Here is a 7,175-nt window from a genome sequence, read left to right on the forward strand (position 1 = left end):
TGTCACTTTTTTGAAATCTGCCGATAATTTTTTTGGATGATGTGTGTATTCTTTTACTTTTTTTTGTCCATTTCGGGATTCCCAAAACTATTACAGTATGCGGATTTTAATTCTCCTGACAAATAATCTACGTGCCTCATTATAAAGTCGTCAACTCTTATCAATTTATTTATATTACCCAGCAGAGGACGTTTTATATTTTTAAAATAACTTTCCACGTTGCTGCTACTAGGTACGTCACAACCAATTTGAAAATATCTACACATCAGATTTGACCGGAGGGGTAGTTTCATTAATAGTTGTCTGAAACGATCAATAAAATCCGGCAAATAATACATGTTATCGTATTCAGTTTCGTCGCACAAATCAGTATATTTTTTTTCTTCTAGAACAGTTTTATCTAGCCATAACAAAAAATCATTCTCAATTTGGGCCTCATTATCATCATCATCAAATATAGAAGTAGTAGAATATTTTTTTCTTGTGGTTCTTGTAAATCTTCAGTAACTATCTGTTGGCGCAGGTTCTTGTGAAATGACGTAGTCGACACAATTTGGACTTTTACAACTTTTAATGTACTGAGCGATTAAATTACATGGTTTTTGGAAAAGAGAAAATGTATGGACGCGCGACCGAGCGATACGTGGTGTCGGCGTCGTAACGGATCGGAGAATGGCGGCTGCCGCCGGCCGCGGCACCGCGTAGATGGAGCGTGTATGTGTGCGCGCACGCACACATGGATGGAGCGTTAACAGGCTGCCCCCCTTGGGTCAGGAGCTGCCTGATCCAACGTCGATGGAAGTGGGCAGAGCCGATTGTATGCCCTGCGCAGGGTCCCCGTAGTGGTGAGGACGTCGGCGACGCGGTTGACGCCGTCGCTGCCCGGGTGGACGGCTGTGACTCGTCCGAGCAGCCATCGGTAGGGTGGTAAGCGGTCATCCTTGATGATGACCATCTCGCCCAGCTGTGGATGCGCACCCTGAGTGCGCCACTTGCTGCGGGACTGGAGCTCTGAAATATATTCTTTTGAGTATCTTCTCCAAAAGTGAGCCTTGAGCTGTTGAACTCTCATGTATTTGGAGAGTGTCGTAAGTGGTCGAGTTTCTTCCACCTGGGGTGCAGGTGGCAATGTGATCGTTCGCCCAATTAAGAAATGTGCTGGACATAAAGGAACGAGATCTGAAGGATCAGAAGAAAGAGGAGTGAGAGGCCTAGAGTTAAGTATCCCCTCTATATGAACCAATACCGAATTCATGTGTTCGTAGTCTAAATTAGTCATAGATAGAACGCGTTTCAAGTGATATTTTACAGACTTGACTGATCCTTCCGCCAAACCGTTGAAATTTGGACTGTAAGCTGGGGCGAATTTGAATTTTATTTCGTTTTCTGCAGAGTAAGCCGTTATGTCATTACTGGTTTCCTTTAAAAATTTAGCTAGTTCATTACATGATCCTACGTACTGAGTACCGTTATCTGAAAATAAAATTGCCGGCTTACCTCTGCGGGCAATAAATCGATTTAAAGTGGCAATGAAGCCTTGAGACGTCAGATCGGTGACGAGCTCGAGGTGTACTGCTCTCACTGCCAGACAGACAAACACAACTATGTATGCCTTTATTATTTGAGCGCCGCGACCCTTTCTGTTCAATATCAGGATAGGACCAGCATAATCTGTGGCTGTGTGTGTGAAAGGGTGATCAGCGTGCAACCTCTGTGCAGGAAGTGAACTCATGATAGGCTGGTAAGTACGACCTGAGAAACGAAGACAAGTTAAACAGTCATGTGTTATCTTCCGACAGAGGTTGCGACCGTTTATTATCCAGAACTTATGACGTAACATGGATAATAGCAGTTGGGGTCCTGCATGTAAAAGTATTCTATGATAATGTTGTATCAATGTTTTTGTTATATGGTGGGATGCATGTAGCAAAATAGGATGTTTAGTATCATAATCGTAGTTTGAGTTAGATAATCGTCCTCCAACTCGGATAAGGTTGTCCTGGTCAATAAATGGATTTAGTTTTATTATTTTATCTTTTGCTGTCAGTGTGCCCTTCATGAGCAATGAAAGTTGTTTGGTGAATATTTCTGATTGTACCTTTTTACATAAGGAAAACAATGCTAATTTTAATTCTGAAATGCGTAATGGACCAACTCGTTTGTTTGTATTTTGACAATTGTGTTTAAACCTATATATGTAAGCTACAACGCGCTGCATTTTGCTAAAGTTTGAGAACCTTTCAGTGAAATCGTTTTCATGTATATCTGCAGATGCTGAAAAATTACAACGAGTTTTGATTTCAGGCAAATCAGAAACATCCACACTTTGAGGCTGCAAAGGCCATTGAATGTCTTTTTGGTGTAAAAATGTGGGCCTTGGAACCACAAAGTTGAATTTTTGAGCTGTAAAGCATTTTGACCTCTAGACCCTATGTCAGCAGGGTTCATATCTGTTGGGACATAGTGCCATGCTGATGGGTCAAAGGCGTTAGTAATCTCAGTGACTCTGTTATGGACAAATTGTTTAAGCTGTTTTTTACAAGTTTTTAGCCAGCCGAGCACAATGGTTGAGTCGCAGTGAAAATATATTGAGTCTACTTTCAGGCGTAATGAATTTACAACCTTTTTCGTTAGTTGTGTAGCTAGGAGACTGCCACACAATTCTAATTTTGGAATAGTTAGTCGTTGCCTCAGTGGGGCCAGTTTACTTTTTGCAACGAGCAAATGTACATTTACGTTACCGCTTATAGACACTGTGCGTATGTATACGCAGGCAGCGTAAGCTTTCATTGATGCGTCACTAAATGCGTGTAATTGAACAGTTACGAAATCATCACAAAGTGCTCTGCGAGGAATTTCGATTTTGGAAATATCTGGCAAGTATTTGACAAACTGGTCCCACTGTGAGTCAACCTCGGCTGGTAACTGGGAGTCCCATGGAATATTTTGAGACCAAAGTGACTGGAGTATGAGTTTTGCCTGTAACATGCAAGGGTTTATTAAGCCCAGTGGGTCAAACACTTGCGCTATAGTGGACAAAATAGTGCGTTTTGTTTTAGGTGTTTTAATTGTGTGTGGCAATGAAAACAATAATGTGTCTCGTTTACAAGCCCAAAGTAGGCCTAAAGTTTTGGCATATTCATCGTTGTTTAGATTTAGAAAATCATCATCATTGTTTTCATTTACAATTTGAGTTAGAATGGACGGTTTGTTAGACCGCCATTTTCGTAACATGAAATGAGCGGGTTCTAGCTCGCTAATGACATTTTGACATGTATGTATGAGTGTTTGTTCATCATCATGACCAGCGATGTAATCATCAACGTAAAAGTCATGCAAAATCGTTTCACGTGCAAGTTCGTCCTTGCAATCGATACCTAATTGTTTTAGTGTTCTTGTCGCTAACCAGGGAGCTGAGGCCGTGCCGTATGTGACCGTGTTTAGTTTGTATGGTTTAATTGGTTGTGTGGGATCAGGCCGCCATAGGATTTGCTGCAAACTTCGTTGATCTTCTCTTACATAAATCTGTCTATACATTTTAGCTACATCCGAAGTTGCAACAAATCTATGTTGTCGGAATCGAATGAGAATGCTCAATAAATCATCTTGGACAACCGGGCCTATGTGTTGAATGTCATTGTATGACTTCCCTGAGCTTGTGACAGCTGATCCATCAAAAACAGATCTTAATTTTGTTGTGAGGCTCCCCTCGCGCAAAATTCCATGATGTGGAAGAAAATAAGAGAATGTATCGTTTTGAGAGTCTATATTTTCTGACATATGACCTAACTGTAAATATTCCTTCATAAATTTAGTATATTGCTCTTTGAATTCCGGTTCGCGTTTGAATTTGCGCTCTAATGACTGAAATCTTGTCAAAGCTTGTTCTTTAGAGTTACCTAACACCTCGGGGGATTCTTTAAGTGGTACCGTTACAATGAATTTCCCATCCGAGTGGCGCGTGGTAGTACTTGTAAAGATTCGTTCACACTCGCTATCAGATTTAGATTTGTTATACACCTTTTCGATATTAGAGAAACCATCATTATCAAAAAAATCGTTTAGTTTGTGATCTAGCTCTGTATTAGAGAAATGGCAGTGGACTGTATTTTGTTTTGTTTTGTTTGAGTTTTGTAATTTAACTACTAGCCACCCTAGTTTTGATTCGACTAGTGATGGTAGATTCTTGCCTAGGGATATTTTATTTAGACAAAGTACATCCCAAAATATGTCAGCGCTCAGCAGCATCTGCACCTCTAACGGTTCCGAGAATGATGGGTCCGCGAGGTGGATGTGAGAGGGAATTTCGAAAGCATTGCAATTAATTGGATTAGTAGGTATGAGATCGGAGATCCGAGATAATACGTAGCAATCAACATCGGTTGTATAATTGCGATCGTATAGTGACGATATAGTGACGTCACATTTTTTAGTGGCTTTTGTTGTTTTGTCCTCCAGTAGGTTAACTGAGGTAAATGTGGAATAACTGGGTATCCCTAATTGTTTTTGTAAAGATTCTGTGATGAATGAAATAGTTGATCCGTTGTCTAGCATAATACGGACCTTGTGTGTTTGACCAGAGTGGTCTTGAACATTGATTATAGCAGTGGAAAGAAGAGCTTGGCTGCGATGTATAGAAGATAGTGTGATGTTGTCTTGTGCAGGTTTAGATTCGTCCTGCACGCCAGGTAAGACACCGTCACTTTTAGTAGATGATTTGCTAGCCAGTGGTTCTGTGGATTGAGTGTTAATGTGTAACAGAGTGTTGTGACGTTTGGTACACAAACGACATGAACTAAGTCGACAGCGTTGTTCGTCGTGCCCTGCGCGAAGACAATTAGTACAAAGACTTAACTGGTTTATTTTTTCGATGCGCGATTCTATAGGCATAGCTTTGAATTTAGGGCATTGGTATATAGTGTGATAGTTTGCGCATACAGGGCATTTATGTTGTTTTTGTTTAAGAGAGTCATTTACGACAAATGTTCTTGGGCGGTTGTGCGTGACGTCACTGTGCCTACGAGGAACCTTTGATTGATTCTGAGCCTCTTCCATGGTTTCAAGGAGGTCCGCACGACCCTTCAAGAAATTTGTGAAATCACTAAACGTGGGAATACCTACAATTTTGTTACGTTCGGTTTCCCAATCGCGCATTGAGACTGAATCAAGCTTACTAGACATCATATGGATAATTAGAATATCCCAGTGTTCAGTAGGTAATTTTAATGTTTTTAAGGCTCTTAGGTTTTTATTTACCCAGTCTATCATACTACGCAAGGCTTTAGAAGACTCTTGAGTCACTGGCTTTATACTGAACAAAGCTTGAATATGGTTATTTACTAAAATGCGATTGTTATTGAAACGCTCGCACAGCAAGTCCCAAGCAACATCATAATTCTCAGTTGAAAACTCTAGTGATTTAATGATTAACGACGCACTGTCTTTTAAAGAGTTCCTTAGATAGTGGAACTTATGAATTTTAGGTATGGATGTGTTATCGTGTATTAGTGATTTATAAGTGTCATGGTACTCTAGCCAATCCTGACATCGACCAGAGAAAGTCGGGAGATGAATTGTTGGAAGTTTAATGTTTGGCTTACTTGAGAATACAGCATCACCTGATCCCGCCACCGATCCACTGTCGTGCACCGCAGAGGCAGGTTCGGCGGGCGCGGCATGCTTGCTGAGCAGGTCTTGCGCAGCAGCCATGGCGCCGAAGTACCGGGCTTCGAAGGAAGTCCGCTCTGCGTACTCCTCATCTGGAATTTCCGTCAAGCTTTCTATATCATTCTGTATGGAATCGAAATCGTTATACATTTCTCACATTTTGGCATGTCGCATGGTCAGCTCATGCATTTGTACGCTATTAAGCTCATTGCTAGGTAGCAAAGCATTTAGATAATCTTTGAAAACAGTCAGCTTTGCTTTGAAGCTTGCTCGGCTTTTCTTTAGTGATTTTAAATTGTCCATTATGAAGTTTAAATGAAGAAAAAATTAATTAATTGAACGAAAAATATTGCAATTATTGAAGCTTGCGTTAAAATGCTATTTACTATGTAAGAATGAAAACGAAATAAATCTCAAACTGCCCTACAGCTGTAAGAAAAATAATGATTAAACACGCGGTAAATGAAGTCAAATATTGTGCAAAAGAGTGAAAACTATTGGAAATATACTTAAATTTTATGCGAAGCGTGATTAAGCAGGCAGAAGGATAGTCAAGCAAACGTGCGAACAAGCCACGCCCGAAGTCCCGTTACTCAAGACAACGCGCGGTCACGTAGGCAGGCGGCCGGCGAGACTGTGGACTTTGACCCCTCGCCGGTTCTGGAATGTTCGAATAAAAATTTGTTAAACTTTCAATTATTGTTCTGTATTGGCTCAAATAGAGGCAAAACAGTCTTCTAGAACTCTGAAAACAAGATACTGAAGCTACTTTTGTTGATAGTTTATAGAAATAAAAGATCGATTTAAGTTTCGATTCCAAAAGAATATTTAGTAAAAATAGGCAATAGACGGAATTATAGCACTAATTGGGATTTTAGATTGATATGAAACTTTAGATAGTAGTTTCGATGGAAAAGAGCATAGTACTCTGTATGAAAGGCACAGTGAAGTGAAATTAAAACGAAATAATTGGAACGAACTCACACAAATGCCACTGCAAACCCTTTTCCTGGTATATTCTTGCTTAAATATTGTAGACTCAGGTACAGACTTGCTGAATCTTCTTGAATTTGGTTGAATCTCCAGATCTCCACGTGTCCAAAATGTCGACCCCTTTGTTCGACCGCGCCGATGAATTCCTTTGTCCTCCTTTAGATAGTGGATTCCAAAGCCTCATCCGGCTCGAATCTGTTGGCGCAGGTTCTTGTGAAATGACGTAGTCGACACAATTTGGACTTTTACAACTTTTAATGTACTGAGCGATTAAATTACATGGTTTTTGGAAAAGAGAAAATGTATGGACGCGCGACCGAGCGATACGTGGTGTCGGCGTCGTAACGGATCGGAGAATGGCGGCTGCCGCCGGCCGCGGCACCGCGTAGATGGAGCGTGTATGTGTGCGCGCACGCACACATGGATGGAGCGTTAACACTATCGCTTTTCCAATAGTATTCAGTTTTTCTCTCGCAAGTTCTCATTTTGTCGTCTCGCCACCCCTAGTTTTTCTG

The 7,175-nt window shown here is 40.9% G+C and overlaps 1 pseudogene; it reads right to left on the reverse strand.

The window, feature by feature from the left end:
• Positions 1-646: 646 nt before the first annotated feature.
• LOC134804608 (uncharacterized) lies at positions 647-6,762 on the reverse strand (annotated as a pseudogene).
• Between the last annotated feature and the right edge of the window lie 413 nt (positions 6,763-7,175).

This window comes from Cydia splendana, chromosome Z (genome assembly GCF_910591565.1).
Source record: "Cydia splendana chromosome Z, ilCydSple1.2, whole genome shotgun sequence".
In the NCBI taxonomy this organism is placed as follows: domain Eukaryota; kingdom Metazoa; phylum Arthropoda; class Insecta; order Lepidoptera; family Tortricidae; genus Cydia; species Cydia splendana.